The following is a 27,450-nucleotide window of genomic DNA, read 5'->3' on the forward strand; positions in this document are numbered from 1 at the left end:
CGACGAGGTTGGAGGGTTTCTTTTCATTTTTTGGTGTCCGGCAGTGGTGGTAGATGGCATGATTGACGATGGATCTACATCGAGGAACATTGTTTTTTATTTTTTAATAAAGGAATTGTCAAAACTCGTGTACTTTTTGTCTTTATTCACTTTTTACACTTTTATGGTAAATGGGTAGGGGTACTGCTCCAAAGCACCCATCTCATGTTGAGGACATGTGGCCTATTATGGTTCAGGAGGAGGGGGATCCGCTTGCTTGTCCCCCCTTTCCTGGCATGCCAGCCTGCATGCATGGTTTTTCTTTAGACCCCACCCTTTTTTTTCCAGAATTTGCTATTGCTGGCATTGTTTTGTTTGACATTTCAGCTGTCAGTGGGGAAGTCCGCTGAGAGCTGATAAGTCACCGATTGTTAAGGACGTGGCAGCCTGCTTCCCGGCCCACTGCTTAACAACCAGCTATTCTTCACACAGAATTCAAATTGGTCTATCATCTTTTGACCGATCCAAATTCGAATCACTCTGAAAACTTCGAATTTGTTACAAAAATTAATAAACAAAATGAAAACTCAATGAAAACTAAACAAAACTAAACAAATTATGAAACAAATTCCGAAATAAAACTAAATTAGTAACACAAGAAAAGTTTCCGTTCTGCTCATGTCTAGTTAACCCCCAACGCTGGTGTAAGTGGGCACAGTACAAACTCCATGTTTTCTTTCTGATGCTCCAATATACCCTGCATCCTCCAGAATGGAACTATACATCCCACACCCTCTAGACCCCCCTATATACCCCACACCTTCCAGAATCCCCACCATGCACCATGCACCCTGCATCCTCCAGGATCCCCCTCCCATACACCATACAGCAGCTAAGCAAGTTTTCTTTAGCTGGAGAGTTCACCTGTTTTCTCACCTACGGCTGTGCAGTTGTGGGGATTTTTAGTTGCACACCAGCTGTGCCTGCCCCACTCATACAGCCCAGCTTGTATTTTGGCAGATCAGCTGAGCAGAGCTCTCCTACCACCCCCTTTGAATCTCCTGCGTAGCCTCCTCTTTCCTGCCCTATAAACAGCATGGGATGACGTCAATTTGGCGCATCACAGGAGTTCAGTCATGCTGGTCCACCGGATCTGTGCCAGAAAGTAAACTGAGCTGCCCTTACCTGTAGGTACAATTGAAATGTCTGACTTTACACCCACTTTAATGACATTTTTTTTAATTCTTATTTTTTCAAATTTTTTTCTTATATTTTTCATAAGGATTATTTGAGCCCCAGATCTCGCGAGAACATAAGCACAAATCTCATTTACTGTACAGTGCACATCATGGCCGTTCACCACATATTTAATTCACTTTAGAAAAAAGAAGTTCAAATGTTAATAAACAGGCTCTCCCCTGAGGGTTTAGGGGTACTTGTGCAAGGTACTGATGTTTGAACATCAGCATTTCTGGCTGTAATTTATGTGCATATTCACGCATATTTGTTTGAGTGTATTTGCGTGTACATGCTTACAATACATTCTAGCTCCCAGAATGCTATTGTAATCTATTCATATTAGCATTTTTGGTGCCATTTTTGCATTTTGCTTCTCTCTGCTGTTGAGAGTGGTGTGTTTAGCTATCTACTGCTGTTTCAAATGGGTTGATCTTGCGGATATGGAACCCGTTATTGATTTGATTGATGCAGCTATCCTGCTGTTCCTGTTGGAGAAGAGAAGACAGCAGAGACATTTGGGAAAAAAAATCTGAAATCCCGTGATCACTACTAGGCACATCCTTTGATGTCATAATTTTGGACATTTTATTCTGCTCAATATGGAGACCTTTGCACTTTGTCAGAGAAGTTTTTCAAGTTCACAAGAAAGTCAATCCCCAAATTCCACACACTGTTTGAGATTCTGAGGCCAAGAGTGATGCCTATGGATACAAACATGAGAAGTGTGTACCCTGAGGACCGGCTGCTTGTCACACTCAGGTATGTTGGGATCTATAAGCAAATACTGAAACCTGTGTTTGCACAAATAGTACCTGCAAAATGGCAATGTATAGAAATAAAATATAGCTATGTAGAGTAGCCTATTGTTATATATATATATATATAGTCTTGAAATTGACCAATAAACATGTTAAATGTATAGGTTCCTGGAAACTGGACAAAGTTTCTTTTCATCACATCATTATTTTCTTCTTGGTGTGACAACAGTGGCCAAGGTAGTCTGGGAAACATGCCTTGCAATGTGGGAGGAACTGTGTGACGTTACCATGCCACAACCTACAGAGAAGCTTTGGTAAAAGTTGGCTGATGAATTTTTGGTGAAAACTTAATTTTCAAACTGTATACTGTAGGTTCCCTGGATAACAAGCACACTTGTGTGAAAATGACTGCTAACTCAGGATAAACATATTACAAATATAAAAAAAATGGTACTTCTTGGTCTAGTGGGTCCAAATGACTTTTTATTTCAATTGACGTTGGGGCCTATGCTGGTGCTGGCGATTCCAGAATATTTAGGGAATCCTCAATGGGAAAAGATTTCATGATGCTTGTGGATCCCCCTCCCCCAGGAGGCCTCTGCCTGGAACCACAGGCCAAAGCCTGTCCATTGTTATTGTTGCTGAGAAGGCAACCGAAAAGCATTCGAATTAAAACTGGATAATATTATGCCTATAGATTTTGGTACGCTGGGTACTGTGAGTGATCAGAGGTGCCTCAGGACTCTGAGAGTGGTCTGTAGATATATGTGAGATTGGCACTGGAAGGTTTTGGTGGACAGTACCTGGACAGACTGGAGTCTGGGAGGTAGGTTGAGATTGCTGGTTACATTGGGGTAGGACAGGTAGGCATTGAAATTAAGTGGAAGAAAGGCTGGGTTGGGGGTGGGTGGGTTGGTGATTGATGTCATCTGTGGAGGCAGAAGATGTCTCCATTCAACTGTTCTGCAGGCCACTAAATAGGAATATACACTATATTGTCAAAAGTATTGGGACACCTACCTTTACACACATACACTTACTTAAATGGCCTCCCATCCTTAGTCTGTAGGGTTCAATATTGAGTTGGCCCACCCTTGCAGCTATAACAGCTTCAGCTCTTCTGGAAAGGCTGTCCACAAGTTTTAGAAGTGTGTCTATGGGATGTTTGACCATTCTTCCAGAAGCACATTTGTGAGGTCAGGCACTGATGTTGGACGAGACGGCCTTGCTCGCAGTCTCCCCTCTAATTCATCCCAAAGGTGCTCTATCGGGTTTAGGATGTGCAGGCCAGTCAAGTTCCTCCACCCCAAACTCGCTCATCCACTGGAAATAAGGGGCCAAGCCCAACCCCTTAAAAAAAAGCCCCACACCATAATCCCCCTTCCACCAAATGATTTGGACAAAGCAAACCCCATAAAGACATAGATGAGTGAGTTTGGGGTGGAGGAACATGACTGGCCTACACAGAGTCCTGACCTCAATCCGATAGTAAACCTTTGGGATTAATTAGAGCGGAGACTGTGAGCCAGGCCTTCTCATCCAACATTAGTGCCTGACCTCACAAATGCACTTCTGGAAAAATGGTCAAACATTCCCATAGACACACTCCTAAACCTTGTGGACAACCTTCCCAGAAGAGTTGAAGCTGTTATAGCTGCAAAGGGTGGACCAACTCAATGTTGAACTCTATGGACTAAGACTGGGATGCCATTAAAGTTCTTGTGCATGTAAACGCAGGCATCCCAATACTTTTGACAATATAGTGTATATCATCAGTTGCCTGGACCTCCAGCTGCTCAGAGACATCTTCTAGCATAGGCAGGATATCCCAGCAGAATGCTACCCATCTATGGCTACTGTTAAGGAAAACATCATCACTTGCACTGGACTGTTCGGATTTCATCTCCCAAATAAATTGTACTGTAGGATTTCTGCATTCACAGGGGATGGGGTATGTTGCTGCTGCTGTTGGTGATGGCGTCCATGTCATTCTGCTGGTCTTATGGGTGTCTGCTCTTATTTCCTGTATCATATGGGTCTCTGCTCTTCTGCTGCAGTATCCTAGTGGGATAAAACAGATAGGGATAGACATGCACATTGATAGAAATTAATATGAGTACCATTATTATATAGGATTTATAAAGCCAATGGTTTATGTAGAGCTGTACAATATAAAGGGGGACAGTACAATTACAATACATTTCAGTACAGAAGGAATAGGAGGGCCCTGCTCATGGAGCTAACTATCTAAACAAAGGGAGAGGTGGTACAAAAGGTAATAGTCACAGGAGATGATCTGATTGAGGTGACTCATGTACAGTTGTTTAGGTGAAGGTGGGGTAGGCTTCCCTGAATAAATGATTTTTAAAAGGTCCCCTAAAGGCTTGCAGAGTAGGAGCTGACTAGACATACTAGGGTAGGGAGTTCCAGAGGATGTGAGAGGTTCTGGAGAAGTCCTGGTGGCGAACGTGGAAGGAGGTCACAAGGGAGCTAGAGAGTAAGATGTCCTGAGAGGAGCGGAGAGGACAAATTGGGCGATATCTGCAGATGAGGTTGGTGATGTAGCTGGGGGCAGTGTTGTGGATGGCTTTTGTACGTTGTAGTTAATATTAGTGAAGAGATTGGCAGAGAGAGGCAGCAGTCACGGATTGGTTAGTATGGTGTATTATTCTAGCGGCAACATTCATAATAGCCTGGAGGGGGGAAAGCCTGAGTAATGGTAGGCCAGAAAGGAGAAAGTTGAAGTAGTCAAGGCAGGAAATAACAAAGGAGTGAATACGTTGTTTTTTGGTGTCATTAGTCCGGGAGGGGCGAATTCTGGAAATGTTGCAAAGGTAAAGGTGGCAAGATTTAGCCAGTGATTGGATGTGGGGGATGAAGGAAAGATCCGAGTCTAGGATTACACCCAGTACCCTGGCATGTTTGGAGGGACCAATGGTTGTGCTGTTAATCTCAATGATAGATAGATAGATAGATAGATAGATAGATAGATAGATAGATAGATAGATAGATAGATAGATAGATAGATAGATAGATAGATAGATAGATAGATAGATAGATAGATAGATAGAGCGGGGGAGATTACTTGATTGCCTAATTCCCCCAGTTAGTGATCATGGAGAATTCTGTACTGCAGCACAATTGTGTTTCTGCCAGAGGGGAGAGCAGGGAGTCTTCTCCATCGCCAGAATACAATTTGAAGTGGTTCTAACGGCTAATGGTTTACCTTCTATGCATGAAGGTAAAAAACCTTCTGTGTGCAGTGAACCCCCCTCCCAGCCACCACTCCTTACCTGAGCTCCCTCTGATCCAGCAATGTTCACTATAGCCTCGGCTGTCCTGGGACTCTCCCTCCTCATTGGCTGAGACAGCAGTGGGAGCCCTTTGGATTCCACTGCTGTCAATCACAACTGAGCCAATGAAGAGCGAGTAGGGGGTGAACCGCGGCTGTGTCTTATTGACGCATAAGGAGCGAGCACGCAGCAGTGCCCCCAGGGCAAGCTGCTTTCTCTTGTGGCACTACTCAACGGGGAGGAGCCAGGAGCGCAGGGGACCCGAAAAGAAGGTGATCTGAGCTGCTCTGTGCAAAACCACTAACATGTTTGTTATTTAAAAAAAAAAAAAACAAAGCTTTAAGTATCACTTTAAGCATTCTGGTCTTTCCAATAAGGTGGTCCAACTAACTAACTGCTCACTTTTTAATGCTCTCTGTCTATTTGAAAATCCAAATAGGTCAGTATATGTTAGGAGAGAGGGAAAGGGTGTGTTCCACTTCATCTGTGTATGCTTTTAATATCCTTAAATAGCAGGAGATTGAATCACACAGCACAGTGTATGTATTCACATTCAATATTTAATATATATTTGGCTAAAAATAAAATAAAAAGATTAACATGTTTTCTTTTAGTCCTCAAGATACTAAAGCAGTATTAAACCCAAAAACAAACATTTATTATATTACAGTGTATCAATTCTTAGATGAGATGGCTCTATTGGTATCATTTTTTAGTTTTTTTTTCTTGTATTTTCATCTGATGATCCAACCGGCAAGTTTGTTGTTTTTTTTACAAGCACAAGCTCTCCAGCAAAATATATCAAACTATATGAATTAGACAAACCACTGGCAGGAGTGACCAAAATAATCAGCTTTTATTTACTCATACAAAGCCTTTATCTCAAAAGGAAAACAAAAGCAGTTTGCTGTAACTGATTATAAAGTGTGAACTGGGGTTTGGCTTCAAGTGAATATAAAGTTTTTTTTTTTTTTTTTCAATAAAAATAACAAACATGTGAGTGTCCATTCACATTGATCCGACTTGTCAGGCGACTTGTCAGCCTGACAAGTCGCGGTCCTCACGCTCCCATTGTGTAGTACTGGAGCCGTTCTAATAGGAGCGACACAAGTCGCTCCGACTTAGAAAAAGGGTCCTGTACTACTTCGGGGCGACCTGGAGGCGACTTGCATAGACATTCATGTTATGAAGTCCGTGCAAGTCGCGCCGAAGTTGCGCTGCACGCGATTTCACAGGTCGCCCCCTAAGTCGGAGGGACCTAATGTGAACGGAGCCTTATACTTACCTCCTCTGTGCAGTTGGTTTTGCACAGAACAGCCCACATCCTCCTCTTCGGCTCTCCTGGCCCCTCCCTCCTGTCGAGTGCCCCTTGCTATGAGGACACTTGAGCTAAGTCACAGCTCCCTGTGTCCATTCAGACATGGAGCTGCAGCCTGGCCCTGCCCCTCTCTCTCCTGATTGGCTGATTGACTTTGATTGACAGCAGTGGTAGCCAATGACGCCACTGCTGTGTCTCAGCCAATCAGAAGGGCGGCTGAGGGACTCGTGGACATCACTAGATAGAGATGGGGCTCAGGTAAGCATGGGGGGGGGGGCTGAGGGGGGCTGTTGCACACAGAAGGTTTTTTAGCTTCATGCAAAGAATGCATTAAGATAAAAAACCTTCTGACTATACAACTCCTTTCAGTTTGTTCAGTGTATTTAAATTGGTTAATTCCTTTAGGCTCGGTTCACATATATGCGATGCAGGAACCCTCATTGCATTCAAATCCCAGGCAGTTCACACTGCCATATGCGAATCGCTGGGGGTGTCAATCCAAAGTTATAGACACCCCCAGATCAGTTTGCATATCTCAGTGCAAACTGTCAGTTCGGACATGAATCGGATCGCATTGGTGTGAACCACCATGCAATCCGATTCTGCTGCGTACCCAAAAAAGGGTCCTGTGTGTGTTCAGTCCGAATCAGATGTGAATTCAGCCATACACTCTGTATGGCTGAATTCGCATCACACAGACATCGCATGGGATTTTAGGAGCACTGCGCTCCGAATCACATGCGATGTCTATTATCGCTATAGTGTGAACAGGGGCTGAACATTACCATCCCCCAAACTGACAATGCTGCTGTGCCTCCTGTGCTCATTCCTTCAGTTGTGTCTCACTAAGGAGGTGTTTTACTGGCAAGATCACCAGGAGAAAACAGAGGAAAAGAAGCCACAGAAAAGAAAATGAATGCAGCCACCACATTGAATTATTGGTAAGCTGCAATATAATACATTTTGGTTTTGGGTTTAGTACCACTTTAAATAAATAATTTTTTTCAAAGACACTATGAATTGCCTTTCAGGAATTATATTTGTGAAAACGGCATCATTGAGTATAAACTGAATTAAAAGCCAAGGGCTTGTCAGTTAAAATAATTTCGAAATAATTTGGGGTACTGTTACCCAATCAGTTTACTGCAGTGAGAATTTTCCCAGCACTGGACTTTCTATTCAGCAGGTAATAGCCTATTATGATTATAGACAGCATTTACATTGCCATGTCACTTCTGCTGATGGAGAAAGAATTGTTGCCATCATACTATAGACAGGTAGTTTTTTGCTATTAATATACGTCTGGCTCATTTTTAAGGGGAGTGTAAATGGAAGAGCTGAATATAGATAGCTTTTGCAAGTCATTCAGGTCACTGAAGCATGTCATTGTTTGCAGCCAGGGTTCCATAAAAGCGTTGTAGGATGATTAGCACACCGTATATTCTTCTCATAAAATAATATAGCACAAAAATAGTCATTGTGCATTAATACATGGACACCAGCGGTAATAAGGAAGTTGGCATCCTTCTCAAAGTTTAGATGAGATAAAGAATTATTGTTTGGCACATTTCAGAAATAGAAAAACATGGTAAAATGGGGATGAGCAAAGTAAAGCAAGGGTAGTTTTAAAAATCTGGTGGGTACAGTGCATGGGTGGGCCTCCATCTCATCTTTACATTTCTGCAACAAAAACATCATGTTAATGCAATTATAGAGATAGAGAGGGCAAGAGTTACTGCGCGTTTCTTTTTTTCCCTATACAGCGTCATGTTCCGGGTGCAAGTTCAAAAAAAGCATTGATCTGTTACCTAAGTTGGTGTCCAGAGATTTTTTAAGTGTGATAACTGCCACTTAAGCAGATCTCAGTGACCCGCTACATAGAGTTGTATAAAGTACTCGAAACCCATACTTGAGTAAAAGTACAAGTGCTCGATCATAAAGTGACTTGAGTAGAAGTGGAAGTGCTCGATCAAAAAGTGACTTGAGTAGAAGTACTAAAGTATTCAACAATCTGTACTTAAGCATTGCAAGTAGTTTTTTTTTTAAATTTGCTACTCAAGTACTGAAAGTAAAAGTACCAGTAGTGAAAAAAAATGCTACTCAAGTACTGAAAGTAAAAGTACAAGTACTGTGTTATGTAGTTATTAAAGAAAGAAGTCAAAATTTGAACATCATATTGTTTTTTATTATTTCAAATGCAGCTTTTATTTATACATACAGTAGCTTTTATTTTCGTATGCGCTGATAATACACATGTTTTGAGCTTCATGAAACCTGCCATCTACTGTTCTGGCAGTGGTAATTTTTATAATTGTAACGAGTAACTATGCAGCACAAAAAAAAAATATCGGAGTAGAAGTATTGAAATCATTGAAAAAATGTAGTGAAGTAAAAGTGGAAGTAGGAGAAAAAAATTCTACTCTAGGAAAGTACAGATACCGCCTTTCGGTACTTAAGTACAGTAGTGAAGTAGTTCTACTTAGATACTATACATCTCTGCCGCTACACAAACTTTCATAAAGTACTTTCGCTAACATGCAAGTGCATGCGAGCTCCCACAAGGGTGTTTTAAGTGACCCATTTGTATACCACGTGTCTCTAGCATTCCAGTCTGTATGCATTCTCTGATACATCTTCCAAGTACCTAACCGTATGTCTCCAATGAACCACAGCATTCTGTGACCTCACCGCTATCTTCTCCAGTCATCCTCATTGTCTCCTGTGTTTACGTGATTCTTTGCATCCAGCATCCATGAGCCCTTATACACTCTCAGAGAGAGAGCTTCCTGCATTCCAGCACCTATGTATATTGTATACTCCTTGTGAGCTTCTAGCATTCCTACACCTATGTGCCTGGGAACTCCTAGTAAACTTTCTGTGTTCCCAATACCCTTGTGCTGCAAGAGTCTCTCACATCTGTGTTTCTTCGTTTTGCCAGCATCCCCGTATGTAGGCAGGGTGCAGCATGGTGCAGCAGCAATAATTCACACAGTCAGGTGCAACGGAGGACTTGCATTGAAGTAATACAGCAACAGTGCACAACAAACCTGATGGGACAGCTACCCAGCTGGGGGCGCAAAGAGCAGTTGAGAGGAGAAAGAATGTGGCCTGGCCACCTCGTGCCCAGTAAGGAAAGTATCCAGAGAGATGCGACCCTACGCTTTCCCTCCTCATCAGGAACCTTTCCCTACCACTAATACTGTCCCTTACAGACGAGGTACCATTACCTCATCTACCCACTCGCGTCTTAAATAGACTCTACCACACCTAAGATGGCCACCAGAATCACATGGGTGGCCAATGTCCAATTGGATCGCTACCCCAGGGACTCAGGAGACCATAGAGGAACCTTCCTCCCTATGACTTCCTCTCCCTCTGCACTGTCGCTGTGGTTTAGCGCCACCTGCAGACTACACCTGCATTCAAGTACTGCAAGAGACTCTCCCCTCTGTGTACCTGCATTCCCAGCACCCTAGAGTGAAAGATTCACTTGCACTCCTGCCTTACTGTGATTCCAGTGAACCAGTGTTCACAGAGACTCTTGCACTCCTGCCTTCCTGTAATCAAAGCTACCCAGTGCTTCTATAGACAGTTTCAATCATCTATCCTTCCAGTAATCACTGCACCCCAGTGCTTTTAGAGACACTTGCAGTATTGCCTTCCTGTGATTTTAGCACCTCAGTGTTCCCAGAGACACTTGCACTCCTGCCTTTCCATTTTTCCAGCACCCCAGAGTGCTAATGGACTGCTATTAACTGTGTATTCAGCACCCGAGTATCTTAAAGATTTCTTTAATATTTGACTTCCATGCATTCCTGTATCTGGTCAGTTGTAGCTTGAACAGGAGTGTTTGAAGGCCGCAACCTGGGAGGTGTCCAGCAGCGAAGCCTATCAACCCTTGCTGAGTGCTCTAGTGAATACCTGGCACTCCTAAGACTCTGCGCCTCAAACACACCTCCATCATGCATGTGGGGTGCATGGTGGTCCTTGATCTCCAGATAGTGTGGTAGTTTACTCAAGCCAAGGACCCTGCTGACATCCCTTGCCCTATCAGCAGATCTGAATGTGACCTGACAGACCCAATGCAACAGCTCATGTCTGCCATTCTGATACAACTACCCCTAAAGAGATACATTCCAGACCTTCTGTTCCCATTCTCAAGTGTCAGGCAGAAGAAAGGACAGTGAGAAATGGACTGACTGTTCTCAGACTGAAGATTGAGCTGATTTTACTGATGATGTAGAAGCAGCAGAAGAAGTGGACCCTTAGAATTGGACTGACTGTTCTGAGGATGAGGCTGCAGATAACAAGTTTGGTATTTCAGTGCCAGTTGTCCTCATCCAAGGAAATTGTTTTTATCTGAACCCTAGTTCCCATGTAAATGCTTCCAGCTTTTGTCCCCACTTCCAGGGCCATTTATCTATCCAGTATCTCTACAGCTGTTGGCATTTGAAAGTGCTTAATTCTAAGTACCAAATAGATCTGAGAGCAAGAAAGAGGACTCCCCTTTAAACTCTGCAATTCCTGTGCCGGATCTGCTAGAACCTATGCCACCTCCTGTTACTGGTCCAGACCCCATGACTCTGCATATATGTTCTGAGTTACACCAAGAGCTTTCATATACCTGAGACTGTCTGGAGTTCCGAGTGACCCCAATTTTCTAGTTCCTCTTCTTTTGTGTGACCCCTGAATATTCCCTGTGTCTCCACAATTCCAGTCTCCTAACATCTCTTTTGTCTTTTACATACCTGCTCATATGTTTCCAGGGACCCCCAGTGTTTTGCAACTTCCAGCACCTCTGTGTGGTCCAATGATCCTTAGTGTTTCCCGTATTTAAGCAATCCCTGGCATCTCAGCTGCCCTGTGTGTTCCAGCACTCCTGAACTTCCAGCATTCCATTACCTGTGTGTTTTGTATACTTCCTTTGAGCTCCCAGGATTCCTGTGCCTGTGAACTCTTAGTAACTCCTGCCTTCCTGTGATCCCAGTACTCCTGTGATTCCAGAGACACTTGTCCTGCCTTCCTGTGAGCCCAGTGCTCCTGTTATTCCAGAGACACTTGTACTCCTGCCTTCCTGTGATCCTAGTGCCCCAATAATTCCAGAGACACTTGTCCTGCCTTCCTGTGATCCCAGTGCTCATGTGATTCCAGAGACACTTGCACTTCTGCCTTCCTGTGATCCCAGTGCTCATGTGATTCCAGAGACACTTGCACTCCTGCCTTCCTGTGATCCCAGTGCTCCTGTGATTCCAGAGACACTTGTACTCCTGTCTTCCTGTGATTCTAGAGCCCCAGTGATTCCAGAGACACTTGTACTCCTGCCTTCCTGTGATTCTAATGCCCCAGTGATTCCAGAGACACATACACTCCTGCCTTCCTGTGATCCCAGTGCTCCTGTTATTCCAGAGACACTTGTGCTCCTGCCTTCCTGTGAGCCCAGTGCTCCTGTTATTCCAGAGACACTTGTACTCCTGCCTTCCTGTGATCCCAGTGCTCATGTGATTCCAGAGACACTTGCACTTCTGCCTTCCTGGGATCCTAGTGCCCCAATAATTCCAGAGACACTTGCACTCCTGTCTTTCATTGTTTTCAGCACTATAGTGTTCCAGGGACTGCTGTTCCCAGTGCACTCCTGTGTGTGCAGCACCTCCAAGATGACTTCCTCTGTGACTGTCAGCTCTAGCATGCTCAAGTGTGTTTAAAAGGGGTTGCAACCTGGAAGCTGATAAGCAGCAAAACCCATCACCCCTTTAGGAGTGCTCTGGTGAATACCTGGTGGTCACATGACTTGCAAAAATGAGGACAGTTTCTGCTTCACTCTTTCTTTTTCAGTTTAGGAGATTGGTGAGGATTAGTATTCTCACAAAATTTGTACCAAAGAGGTGGTAGACAATTATTGGGGAAATTCATAAAGAGTATTATATAGTGTATAGTTTTGTACACATCTGAATGCAGCACTGGTAAGCTTTCTGTGATACCAGTGTAGCGCTACCCCTGTAGGAGCCGTTAGTATTTTTCCAACATCCTCTCTAGTCAGCCCCACAGCCAGAAACACAGTGTTTCCTGCAGTCATGTGCACACAACTCTGCTTGTTACTCCAATTACCAGTCTAGACACTACCTTTCTGTGATCCCAGCACCCCAGTTTTCCCAGAGACACTTGTACTCCTGCCTTACTGTGATCCCAGTGATTCCAGAGACACCTACACTCCTGCCTTTCTGTGATCCCAGTGCTCCTGTAATTCCAGAGACCTTTGTACTACTGCCTTCCTGTGTTTCTAGAGCCCCAGTGATTCCAGAGACACTTGTACTCCTGCCTTCCTGTGATCCCAGTGCTCATGTGATTCCAGAGACAGTTGTACTCCCGCCTTCCTGAGATCCCAGTGCTCCAGTGATTCCAGAGACACCTACACTCCTGCCTTTCTGTGATCCCAGTGCTCCTGTGATTCCAGAGACCTTTGTACTCCTGCCTTCCTGTGATTCTAGAGCCCCAGTGATTCCAGAGACACTTGTACTCCTGCCTTCCAGTGATTCTAGTGCCCCAGTGATTCCAGAGACACTTGTACTCCTGCCTTCCTGTGATTCTAATGCCCCAGTGATTCCAGAGACACATACACTCCTGCCTTCCTGTGATCCCAGTGCTCCTGTGATTCCAGAGACACTTGTACTCCTGCCTTCCTGTGATTCTAGAGCCCCAGTGATTCCAGAGACACTTGTACTCCTGCCTTCCAGTGATTCTAGTGCCCCAGTGATTCCAGAGACACTTGTACTCCTGCCTTCCAGTGATTCTAGAGCCCCAGTGATTCCAGAGACACTTGTACTCCTGCCTTCCTGTGATCCTAGTGCCCCAGTGATTCCAGAGATTCTTGTACTCCTGCCTTCCTGTGATCCCAGTGCTCCTGTGATTCCAGAGACACTTGTCCTGCCTTCCTGTGATCCTAGTGCTCCTGTGATTCCAGAGACACTTGTACTCCTGCCTTCCTGTGATCCCAGTGCTCTTGTGACTCCAGAGACACATACACTCCTGCCTTCCTGTGATCCCAGTGCTCCTGTGATTCCAGAGACACTTGTACTCCTGCCTTCCTGTGATTCTAGAGCCCCAGTGATTCCAGAGACACTTGTACTCCTGCCTTCCAGTGATTCTAGTGCCCCAGTGATTCCAGAGACACTTGTACTCCTGCCTTCCTGTGATTCTAATGCCCCAGTGATTCCAGAGACACATACACTCCTGCCTTCCTGTGATCCCAGTGCTCCTGTGATTCCAGAGACACTTGTACTCCTGCCTTCCTGTGATTCTAGAGCCCCAGTGATTCCAGAGACACTTGTACTCCTGCCTTCCAGTGATTCTAGTGCCCCAGTGATTCCAGAGACACTTGTACTCCTGCCTTCCAGTGATTCTAGTGCCCCAGTGATTCCAGAGACACTTGTACTCCTGCCTTCCAGTGATTCTAGAGCCCCAGTGATTCCAGAGACACTTGTACTCCTGCCTTCCTGTGATCCTAGTGCCCCAGTGATTCCAGAGATTCTTGTACTCCTGCCTTCCTGTGATCCCAGTGCTCCTGTGATTCCAGAGACACTTGTCCTGCCTTCCTGTGATCCTAGTGCTCCTGTGATTCCAGAGACACTTGTACTCCTGCCTTCCTGTGATCCCAGTGCTCTTGTGACTCCAGAGACACATACACTCCTGCCTTCCTGTGATCCCAGTGCTCCTGTGATTCCAGAGACACTTGTACTCCTGCCTTCCTGTGATTCTAGAGCCCCAGTGATTCCAGAGACACTTGTACTCCTGCCTTCCAGTGATTCTAGTGCCCCAGTGATTCCAGAGACACTTGTACTCCTGCCTTCCTGTGATTCTAATGCCCCAGTGATTCCAGAGACACATACACTCCTGCCTTCCTGTGATCCCAGTGCTCCTGTGATTCCAGAGACACTTGTACTCCTGCCTTCCTGTGATTCTAGAGCCCCAGTGATTCCAGAGACACTTGTACTCCTGCCTTCCAGTGATTCTAGTGCCCCAGTGATTCCAGAGACACTTGTACTCCTGCCTTCCAGTGATTCTAGTGCCCCAGTGATTCCAGAGACACTTGTACTCCTGCCTTCCAGTGATTCTAGAGCCCCAGTGATTCCAGAGACACTTGTACTCCTGCCTTCCTGTGATCCTAGTGCCCCAGTGATTCCAGAGATTCTTGTACTCCTGCCTTCCTGTGATCCCAGTGCTCCTGTGATTCCAGAGACACTTGTCCTGCCTTCCTGTGATCCTAGTGCTCCTGTGATTCCAGAGACACTTGTACTCCTGCCTTCCTGTGATCCCAGTGCTCTTGTGACTCCAGAGACACATACACTCCTGCCTTCCTGTGATCCCAGTGCTCCTGTGATTCCAGAGACACTTGTACTCCTGCCTTCCTGTGATTCTAGAGCCCCAGTGATTCCAGAGACACTTGTACTCCTGCCTTCCAGTGATTCTAGTGCCCCAGTGATTCCAGAGACACTTGTACTCCTGCCTTCCTGTGATTCTAATGCCCAAGTGATTCCAGAGACACATACACTCCTGCCTTCCTGTGATCCCAGTGCTCCTGTGATTCCAGAGACACTTGTACTCCTGCCTTCCTGTGATTCTAGAGCCCCAGTGATTCCAGAGACACTTGTACTCCTGCCTTCCAGTGATTCTAGTGCCCCAGTGATTCCAGAGACACTTGTACTCCTGCCTTCCAGTGATTCTAGTGCCCCAGTGATTCCAGAGACACTTGTACTCCTGCCTTCCAGTGATTCTAGAGCCCCAGTGATTCCAGAGACACTTGTACTCCTGCCTTCCTGTGATCCTAGTGCCCCAGTGATTCCAGAGATTCTTGTCCTCCTGCCTTCCTGTGATCCCAGTGCTCCTGTGATTCCAGAGACACTTGTCCTGCCTTCCTGTGATCCTAGTGCTCCTGTGATTCCAGAGACACTTGTACTCCTGCCTTCCTGTGATCCCAGTGCTCTTGTGATTCCAGAGACACATACACTCCTGCCTTCCTGTGATCCCAGTGCTCCTGTGATTCCAGAGACACTTGTACTCCTGCCTTCCTGTGATTCTAGAGCCCCAGTGATTCCAGAGACACTTGTACTCCTGCCTTCCAGTGATTCTAGTGCCCCAGTGATTCCAGAGACACTTGTACTCCTGCCTTCCTGTGATTCTAATGCCCCAGTGATTCCAGAGACACATACACTCCTGCCTTCCTGTGATCCCAGTGCTCCTGTGATTCCAGAGACACTTGTACTCCTGCCTTCCTGTGATTCTAGAGCCCCAGTGATTCCAGAGACACTTGTACTCCTGCCTTCCAGTGATTCTAGTGCCCCAGTGATTCCAGAGACACTTGTACTCCTGCCTTCCAGTGATTCTAGTGCCCCAGTGATTCCAGAGACACTTGTACTCCTGCCTTCCAGTGATTCTAGAGCCCCAGTGATTCCAGAGACACTTGTACTCCTGCCTTCCTGTGATCCTAGTGCCCCAGTGATTCCAGAGATTCTTGTACTCCTGCCTTCCTGTGATCCCAGTGCTCCTGTGATTCCAGAGACACTTGTCCTGCCTTCCTGTGATCCTAGTGCTCCTGTGATTCCAGAGACACTTGTACTCCTGCCTTCCTGTGATCCCAGTGCTCTTGTGATTCCAGAGACACATACACTCCTGCCTTCCTGTGATCCCAGTGCTCCTGTGATTCCAGAGACACTTGTACTCCTGCCTTCCTGTGATTCCAGAGCCCCAGTGATTCCAGAGACACTTGTACTCCTGCCTTCCAGTGATTCTAGTGCCCCAGTGATTCCAGAGACACTTGTACTCCTGCCTTCCAGTGATTCTAGTGCCCCAGTGATTCCAGAGACACTTGTACTCCTGCCTTCCAGTGATTCTAGTGCCCCAGTGATTCCAGAGACACTTGTACTCCTGCCTTCCAGTGATTCTAGTGCCCCAGTGATTCCAGAGACACTTGTACTCCTGCCTTCCAGTGATTCTAGTGCCCCAGTGATTCCAGAGACACTTGTACTCCTGCCTTCCTGTGATTCTAGTGCCCCAGGGATTCCAGAGACACTTGCACTCCTGCCTTCCTGTAATCCCAGTGCTCATGTGATTCCAGAGACACTTGTACTCCTGCCTTCCTGTGATTCTAGTGCCCCAGTGATTCCAGAGACACTTGTACTCCTGCCTTCCTGTGATCCCAGTGCTACAGTGACTCCAGAGACCCTTGTACTCCTGCCTTCCTGTGATCCCAGTGCCCCAGTGATTCCAGAGATACCTGTACTCCTGCCTTCCTACACACTTGTATAAAGTACTCAAAACCCATACTTGAGTAAAAGTACAGGTGCTCGATCAAAAAGTGACTTGAGTAGAAGTGGAAGAGCTCTATCAAAAAGTGACTTGAGTAGAAGTACTAAAGTATTCAACATTTTTTGTACTTAAGTATTGCAAGTATTTTTTTTTTTTTTTAATTTTGCTACTCAAGTACTGAAAGTAAAAGTACCAGTAGTATTTAAAAAAATTGCTACTCAAGTACTGAAAGTAAAAGTACAAGTACTGTGTTATGTAGTTATTAAAGAAAGAAGTCAAAAGTTTGAACATCATATTGTTTTTTATTATTTCAAATGATTAACCTAAAGGACAATCACAATTCCTTTGGCTGTAACTTTTTGTAAACAAAACAGATAAAGTATGTCCCTCCCTTTAAAGCACCCCTCCTTCTCTTCCCTGCATGTTTTTTTTTTTTCTCCACAGCTTATTGGTGCGCAAAATCATATATAAACCAATGTGATATACAACAATATATTCCAATAATGAAATAAAGGAAGAGTGTATGAAATCAAAGTCAATAAAAAGTCAATATATATAATGCCATAATACCATATATATGTGACAAAACAAGATGAATATATTTTCAAAGGTGCAGGAATCAAACAGGACCTATTCCAAATAATAGGTGCAGACTCCCACCACTTTGGGGATTCCCCCTTACCCAGCGGATGAAGGTAAGTGCAAAATAATATCCAAATAGACTCTTCCAGTGAAACAAAACTGCAAAACCTGTGCTTTCAACTTCCAGTGAAAAAAGCAAAATCAGCCTCTTACCAGAAAAAATGTCTATGTACGCTTGTGACTCTCCTTGGTTGGGGGAAGTTCTCTTTCCCCTTAACAGCAGATATGTAGACCATTTTATTTATACATACAGTAGCATTTATTTTCGTATGCGCTGATTTACACATGACATTATACACATTTTTTGAGCTTCATGAAACCTGCCATCTACTGTTCTGGCAGTGGTCATTTTTATAATTGTAACGAGTAACTATGCAGCACAAAAAAAAAATATCGGAGTAGAAGTATTGAAATCATTGAAAAAATGTAGTGAAGTAAAAGTGGAAGTAGGAGAAAAAAATTCTACTCCAGGAAAGATACCGCCTTTCGGTACTTAAGTACAGTAGTGAAGTAGTTCTACTTAGTTACTATACATCTCTGCCTTCCTGTGATCCTAGTGCCCCAGTGATTCCAGAGATACTTGTACTCCTGCCTTCCTGTGATCCCAGTGCTCCTGTGATTTCAGATACATTTGCACACCTACCTTCCTGTGATCCTAGTGCCCCAGTAACTACAGAGACACTTGCACTCCTGTATTTATTTGTCTTCAGCACTATAGTGTTCCAATGACTGCTGTTCCCAGTGCACTAATGTGTGTTTAGCATCGCCACGAGTACTTCCTCTGTGACTGTCAGCTCTAGCATGCTCAAGTGTGTTTGAGGGCTGTAACCTGGAAGCTGTCAAGCAGCAAAGCCCATCACCCCTTGAGGGGTGCTCTGGTGAATACCTGCTGGTCACATGACTTGCAAATAATGTGGACCGTCTCTGCTTCACTCTTTCCTAGCCTGACGTCAGTTTAGGAGATTGGTGAGGATTAGTAATCTTACAAAATTTGTACCAAAGAGGTGGTAGACAATATTGGGGGAATTCATAAAGGGTATTATATAGTGTATAGTTTTGTACACATCTGAATGCAGCACTATAGGAATTGGTAGGCCACACATACCTGCATCTACAAACAAAAATGTCTGCCACGTATAATTGCACACGAAAAAAGTAGGACGGCTTTGTCTGGGGGGGACGTTAGAAGAACTGAAAACATTTAAATGCAATACGTGTCTAAATGTTTTAAGTATTTTAGGTACACAGTTTATTGAGGATTTATCTCTGCCAGCAAGAACCTGTATCCCATGCAGAAAATATGCAAATGCCTGTGTGAATGAGCCCTTAAAGTGTTTGTTACCCAAACAATTCATATTCCTGATTTGTGCCTGCTGTGCCATGTACTTGCAAAAGAAAGTATCCTGTTCTCTTTGTATTGCTTCCTTTGTGTGATATCCCTTGTGTTCTTGCCAGTCCCTCTGCTTTCTAATTAAAAACTGACCGTATTAAGCAGGAGAGCCCACCATGGCCAATGCTCTAGCTGTTCTGGGAACTCAGCCTGCTCTCCTGCAATGATCAGACTTGTCCTGACATGCCTCCCTGGCACAGCCTTTCACTGGGATGATCAGTGTTCTGTTGCTTCTCCTCCCCCAGCTCTTATGCAGCTGACAACAAAGGGAATGTGATCACTTATAAAAAAGGGGAGAAAAAAAGTATTTATAATTTTTTTATATCTATACAATGTTTGCATTCCATTTCTATTTTAGGCCCCCTATTTTAGGACCGTTCAGATCCACCTGTCCGTTTTTTGGCGGATCTGAATGGTCCCTCCATGCATCCCTATGGGGCATCGGATGTCCGCGGAGACATGTCCGCTAACATCCGATCCGATCCCATCCGTCAAATCTGGACGGATGGAAACCCTATTTTCCATCCGTCCAGCGGATCAGATGGGATTGGATGAGAACGGACCTAAGGTCCTTTCCCATCCGAATCCCCCATAGAGATGCATGGGGAACTGACAGCTATGTCTCCGCACACAGCGCAGAGACACAGCTGTCATCCTCCTGCATAGCGGGGGATCGGCGGATCGATCCCCCGCTGAGACGGACAGTGTGAAATGGGCCTTATAAACTGAATGGGTTGTTTTACAAGGTGATTGTTTACAATCACTCTAAGGTATAATTTGATGACTCCAGTGATAGAAATCTATCTCTGCACATGCTGATTGGTGAATGCAATGTAATTCAGTGGAGAAGTGTTGTTTGAGCATGACCAAGAAAACATGGTAGAATCACCTCTATGTCCTAAGCTTTAGATTGCTGCTAGAAACATTTTTAACCAATTTGCAAGAATAGCATTGCAATGGTTCAAATAGTCATAATGTGTGTTCAGGATTTTAACCTCCCGGGCGGTATGATTATGTCAGGAATTTTGTTCCAAAAGCGGTACAATTTTTTGCATGAAAATTTGGTGTTATGTATTATAGGCCTACAATTCTTAGTAATTACTGACTTAAACCTGACCAAAACAAGAGTCTAGTAGACATCCCAGATGTGATAAAGTTTGAAACACAAAATCATGAATTATAATCTAATAAATAATACAATTTTATTCAATAATGTAATAAAAAATAATGAAATTTGTCAAACAAAGAAAATTCAATAAACATCCTGAATGTGATAAATTTTGAAAAATGGGACTGCACAAAGTCCGAAGTCACAATCAGGACAATTGAACCTGGTTTCTTTTCGGACTTTCTTTGCATTGCTATCTCTCTTTCAGCAGCAAACTATGCACATCCTGGTAGGTGTTGCCTTTTTTGCGGTTGGCAGGTCTGTTCACAACTACTGATGGCGTCTGGTGGTTGACAAACATACTCTCAGCCACCTTCCAGATAAACTCAGAATGAACAAGAGGCTTGTCACTCTTTGCTCTGTGCAGGATATATGCATTCCAAAGACATTGTTCCAGAAGATGCCTGAAGATCTTCTCATAATATTTTTTTTGCTGTTTGTGCATAGCCGGATAAAATGTCATTGCCTGATGGGCTCTGTTGACACCTCTCATGGTTTTATTATAGTCTATCATGACTTGCGGCTTTAGCACATCTTTCCCATCTTTTGTGTGGACCATGGCAGTGGAGGTATTGTGCACGGTATTCATGAGACACACGTCCTTCTTGTCTCGCCATCGCATTGCCATCATCTTACCCTTCTGCCAGGCAACCATTTCTCCGGTTTTGAGTTTTTTCCTGGCAAACATTAATGGCATGTCACATCGGTTAGACCTAACGGTACCATATGCGTCAGTCTTGTTTTGTAGCAAAACCTCATACAGTTCCGGAGATGTGTAGAAATTGTCCATGGTCACACAATATCCCTGGTTCAGCAATGGCTCCAGCAGCGTAAGGACAGATGATGTGGCCATCCCATAGCCGCTGTACCTGGGGTTGAACTTCGTGCCTTTACCGGTGTAAATGACCGAATTCCAGATGTATCCAGTGGATGACTCGCAGAGCATGTAGGATTTGATGCCAAACCGCGCTCTTTTGGATGCAATGTACTGTATCCAGCTTAGGCGTCCCTTGTAGGCCATCAAACTTTCATCCATGCTGACGTCCCTTTCTGGCACGTAGGTCCGCTGGAAATTGGTCACAATTATTTGCCATACCTCCCAGCTTTTTTTTAAGTTTGGGTGCAGGATGTGTGGCCTCATGCGTAGCGGATTGCTGCTCTTGGTAGTCTCCGTGACAATTTTTTCAATTACCTCCTCAGTGAGGAATAATTGCAGGTATGCCAGAGGGTTGTCACGCTCAACATCTACCTTCATCCCAGGTGATCGAGTAATGGAACGCAGGGAACGGGACTAGGAAGTTAGATGCCGGCCGGCGATCATAGCGAAGGACATAGTTGGATCACCAGGAGAAGGTAAGGGGACTCAGCTGGCAGCTCTGCAATGTTACCCCGAGCGTGACTCTGGGTTATCGCTCCTGGCAGTGAAAATTAACCCCGAGTCACGCTCGGGAATACCGCTAAGAAGATTAAAAATCCCCCCGGCACCCAGCTCACAAAATATAAATAATTATATGGACTTAGCATTACCATAACATGTCCATTATGATTTACGAGGAGTGCTGAAGGATAGTGAAAGTTCTTCAGTGTTATCATAGCTAATGGTTTAATGCAGCGTTTCTCAACCTTTTTTCGGTTTAGGCACCCTTTAAAATTATGGACAGTCTTGAGGCACCCCATTCTAAAATGTAAAACTATTCTAATAGCTTTACATAATACATCAACATCCACACACGTAGGACACCCAACGTTAGTGGTGATTTGTTCTTCCAAATTCAATACACTTTTGCACACTGGTAGTGACTAGTATTCCAATGTTTCTCTTCCCCCTCAGTGTTTCTCCATCATTCAGCTAATGCGACCCCAGCGCTGACAGAGAGGAACAAGGGAGGGTCATTGGTTGTTAGGACATCAGCAGCTAGAAGGTCGTAATGGTGCACAATGAAAACCTGCCTGAGCACCCTGGTTGAAAAAGGCTGGTTTAATGAAGCATTAAAATGATGAAAGAGACATTGTTCTTTTTAATTGTATTACTATATTTAATTATTTATTTTCTACACAAATAACAAGCATCATTTTAGAAAAAATAAAGATGAAAACTGTTCAATGTGATATAAAGAGAGAAAAATAATTTTATGAGCATTGCATAATTTTTATCCTTAGGCTCTGTTCACATCCAGGCATCCTATTTTTACAGGCCTTTTTCTGGCTTTTTTTCTGGCATTTGTGCAGCGTTTTTGTGCAGGCGTTTTGAGTTGACAAGTAACCATTGTAACCATTGAAAACGCCTAAATTCTGCCAAAAAAAGAAGCTCATGTACTTTTTTGAGTGACGGGCATTTTGCTTAAGGCGACAGAATGCTCAGATGTGAACAGGGACCATTGAAATGAATGGGATTGGTCTTGTTGGTTGGTTTTAGAGCGGAAGAGCAGAAAATCGCCCAAAAATGACTAGATGTGAACGGAGCCTTAAACTAACAATTTGTTATGTGGTTATTGAATACCTGCTGTCCGCTCTTTCTAACCAGGCCATGCCATGTTCAATAGTGAAATAAGGCATCTGAGACAGTATGCAACAGTATGCAACTAAATTAAATAAAATCTTTTTTTTTCTCATTTCCTTTGCATATGATTGGGCATTTAAAGTAAACACAACTGATCCCCCGTATCACCACTAGGGATGATCGAACGGTTCGGGTCCACCATCGGTTCGGCCCGAACATTGGGTGTTCGAGGTTCGGCCGAATTTAGAACTTTTTGCCCAAAAAGTTCGGAATTCGGCAACCAGAACCGCCCAAAATGCAATGCTTCAGGAAATGGGCTTTAAAAGCCCGTGATTGGACCAGAACCATTAGCAAAAGCCAATTGAGGGGGCAGGAGAATGCTAGGAATGTGATTGGAGTGACTAGGGGGTCCCTAGACCAATCATTAGTGAATACGCCCCCCAGTATATAAGATCGCCCCCGCCATATTCCCAGCATTGTTATACTGGACATGGAAGAGAGTGGAAGCAGTTCTGTTCATTTTACTTTAAAAGTGTCATTTAGCTATTTATTAGTGTGAGGAAAGGGATATCTAGTGTAGTTAGAGTGCTCCTTTACACTTAAGTTAGCTTCAAAAATTTAGTTTCTGTAGGGAAAGTGTTAAGTGTCAGGGGACCGTAGTGTAGTGTAGGGTTAACTGACAGTGACTGCTATGGCAGGGTGACAAAACCCTTCCATAGCAGGGTGACCGCTATAGAGAAATGATCATTTCTCTGCTTCGGAACAGGAATGTGGCTTCTCACCAGCAAGCATTTTTTAATGCTGCAGGGGCTGCCACTGCCAGTGCTTTTTTGAGCACATGTTTGATGTCAGACATGACATCTGAATATGTGTATAGGGGGAATATATAGACATATATGTCTGAATATATACCCCTAGACATATATAGGTGTGATAGTAGCAGAAATAAATGCTTGCGCTAATTTCAATCATTTACAGTAATATATTTCTGCTACTATCACACCTATATATGTCTAGGGGTATATATTCAGACATATATGCCTATATATACCCCCTATACACATATTCAGATGTTTTGCCTGCCTCAAAAGAACCCCAAAAAATGCCAAAAAAACGCTAGCGTCAAAAAAAAAAATGCCCAGGTGTGTTTTTGCTGGCATTTTTTGGGGGGTTTTGGAGGCAGGCAAAACATCAGAACTTGTGCACAGTACCACTATACACAAGTTCAGATGTTTTGCCTGCCTCAAAAGAACCCCAAAAAATGCCAAAAAAAACGCTAGCATCAAAAAAAAAAATGCCCAGGTGTGTTTTTGCTGGCATTTTTTGGGGGGTTTTGGAGGCAGGCAAAACATCAGAACTTGTGCACAGTACCACTATACACAAGTTCAGATGTTTTTCCTGACTGCAAAGAACCCCAAAAAATGCCTGCTATTAAACCGGCAAGGTGTTACAGCAGAGAAGCCATATTCCTGTGCTTAAAGTTTTCTAATACAAACAATCTTTTTTTTATGGTTCTGGACATGCTACAGAGCTGAAACTTCACAGGTACACCTTTTAGACCCCCCAGACACAAAATCACACAAAAAAAGTTCTTAAAAATTGTCATTTTTGATAAAAAAGCCAATTATTGAAAAATTAAAAAAAAAAAAAAAAAAAAAAAAAAAAAGAGATTTTTTGATTTTTACTTCGGATTTAGGATCTGGGGGGTCTAAAAAGTGTACATGTGAAGTTTCAGCTCTGTAGCATGTCCAGAACCCCCCAAAAATTAGCATTTTCTTATAATTTTTATTAGAACAGGAATACGGCTTCTCTACGGCGCTTTTTCTTGCATTTATCGGGCATTTTTGGAGGCAGGCATGACTTTTTTTGGATTTAGTGTCTGGGGGGTCTAAAAAGTGTACCTGTGAAGTTTCAGCTCTGTAGCATGTCCAGAACCAGAAAAAAGATAATTTTTCAGTAGAGCAGGGATGGTGGGACCCCTCTTTTACACTTATATGTTCTTTTTTTGGGGTTCTGGACATGCTACAGAGCTGAAACTTCACAGGTACACCTTTTAGACCCCCCAGACACAAAATCACACAAAAAAAGTTCTTAAAAATTGTCATTTTTGATAAAAAAGCCAATTATTGAAAAATTAAAAAAAAAAAAAAAAAAAAAAAAAAAAGAGATTTTTTGATTTTTACTTCGGATTTAGGATCTGGGGGGTCTAAAAAGTGTACATGTGAAGTTTCAGCTCTGTAGCATGTCCAGAACCCCCCAAAAATTAGCATTTTCTTATAATTTTTATTAGAACAGGAATACGGCTTCTCTACGGCGCTTTTTCTTGCATTTATCGGGCATTTTTGGAGGCAGGCATGACTTTTTTTGGATTTAGTGTCTGGGGGGTCTAAAAAGTGTACCTGTGAAGTTTCAGCTCTGTAGCATGTCCAGAACCAGAAAAAAGATAATTTTTCAGTAGAGCAGGGATGGTGGGACCCCTCTTTTACACTTATATGTTCTTTTTTTGGGGTTCTGGACATGCTACAGAGCTGAAACTTCACAGGTACACCTTTTAGACCCCCCAGACACAAAATCACACAAAAAAAGTTCTTAAAAATTGTCATTTTTGATAAAAAAGCCAATTATTGAAAAATTAAAAAAAAAAAAAAAAAAAAAAAAAAAAGAGATTTTTTGATTTTTACTTCGGATTTAGGATCTGGGGGGTCTAAAAAGTGTACATGTGAAGTTTCAGCTCTGTAGCATGTCCAGAACCATAAAAAAAAAGATCGTTTGTATTAGAAAACTTTAAGCACAGGAATATGGCTTCTCTGCTGTAACACCTTGCCGGTTTAATAGCAGGCATTTTTTTGGGTTCTTTGCAGTCAGGAAAAACATCTGAACTTGTGTATAGTGGTACTGTGCACAAGTTCTGATGTTTTGCCTGCCTCCAAAATTCCCCAAAAAATGCCAGCAAAAAACACACCTGGGCATTTTTTTTTTTGACGCTAGCGTTTTTTTGGCATTTTTTGGGGTTCTTTTGAGGCAGGCAAAACATCTGAACTTGTGTATAGTGGTACTGTGCACAAGTTCTGATGTTTTGCCTGCCTCCAAAATTCCCCAAAAAATGCCAGCAAAAAACACACCTGGGCATTTTTTTTTTTGACGCTAGCGTTTTTTTGGCATTTTTTGGGGTTCTTTTGAGGCAGGCAAAATATCTGAACATGTGTATAGGGTGTATATATAGGCATATATGTCTGAATATATACCCCTAGACATATATAGGTGTGATAGTAGCAGAAATATATTACTGTAAATGATTTAATTAGCGCAAGCATTTATTTCTGCTACTATCACACCTATATATGTCTAGGGGTATATATTCAGACATATATGTCTATATATCCCCCCTATACACATATTCAGATGTTTTGCCTGCCTCAAAAGAACCCCAAAAAATGCCAAAAAAACGCTAGCGTCAAAAAAAAAAATGCCCAGGTGTGTTTTTGCTGGCATTTTTTGGAGAGTTTTGGAGGCAGGCAAAACATCAGAACTTGTGCACAGTACCACTATACACAAGTTCAGATGTTTTTCCTGACTGCAAAGAACCCCAAAAAATGCCTTCTATTAAACCGGCAAGGTGTTACAGCAGAGAAGCCATATTCCTGTGCTTAAAGTTTTCTAATACAAACGATCTTTTTTTTATGGTTCTGGACATGCTACAGAGCTGAAACTTCACAGGTACACCTTTTAGACCCCCCAGATACTAAATCCAAAGTAAAAATCAAAAAATCTCTTTTTTTTTTTTTTTTTTAATTTTTCAATAATTGGCTTTTTTATCAAAAATGACAATTTTTAAGAACTTTTTTTTGTGTGATTTTGTGTCTGGGGGGTCTAAAAGGTGTACCTGTGAAGTTTCAGCTCTGTAGCATGTCCAGAACCAGAAAAAAAGATCATATAGGTGTTAAAGTTAAAGGAGGCTCCCGAACCACATCCCTGTTCTACTGAAAAATTATCTTTTTTTTTTTCATGGTTCTGGACATGCTACAGAGCTGAAACTTCACATGCACACCTTTTAGACCCCCCAGATACTAAATCCAAAGTAAAAATCAAAAAATCTCTTTTTTTTTTTTTTTTTTAATTTTTCAATAATTGGCTTTTTTATCAAAAATGACAATTTTTAAGAACTTTTTTTGTGTGATTAATAGTTAATGGGGCATGACCCAGAACCCTAGGCACTTTTTAGGGGCATTTATTGGGTTTTAGGGCTTAAAAATGGTGTTTTTTGATTACCGAAGTTCGGGTCCCATTGATTTCAATGGGGTTCTGAAATCCGGGCCGAACTTTCGTGAAGTTCGGGTGTTCTGGTCGAACCGAACTTTTCAAAAGTTCGATCATCCCTAATCACCACTTACACGCCTGATTTCACCCCAGCACAATATCTCCTACACCACACATCATTGTCCTTTGCCAGCTACAAAAAATCTCTTACCCTACACCTCATTAACGCGGCTAAAATGTGTGTGCCTTGCCACTGGTTGTCTACTCCCCCCCACTGTTACTGAATGGTTCAGAAGGATACAACGGGTTGCCAAGATGGAGGACATTATTGCTCAAGCCAAGGACTCCAACCGCAAATACTACATGACTTGAGCACCTTGGATACACTTCAAGTCCGTGCCCGACTTTCAGATACTGAGCACTTAGTCACCGGAGTTCCCCACCCGCAGGTACTTCACATTTGGTGAGTACTCTCCAACTCTCATGCACTCATGCGAATGCTTTTCAGCCCCCCCGCACCACCTTTACTTCCTTCTGTCCCTCTTTCCCTCCCCCTTCTACCTCTCCCCCCCTTCTCTCCCCCCTTTTTCCCTCCCCCCTTTTTCCC

Source organism: Pelophylax lessonae, assembly GCF_965119305.1.
Source record: "Pelophylax lessonae genome assembly, chromosome: 1".
Taxonomy (NCBI): domain Eukaryota; kingdom Metazoa; phylum Chordata; class Amphibia; order Anura; family Ranidae; genus Pelophylax; species Pelophylax lessonae.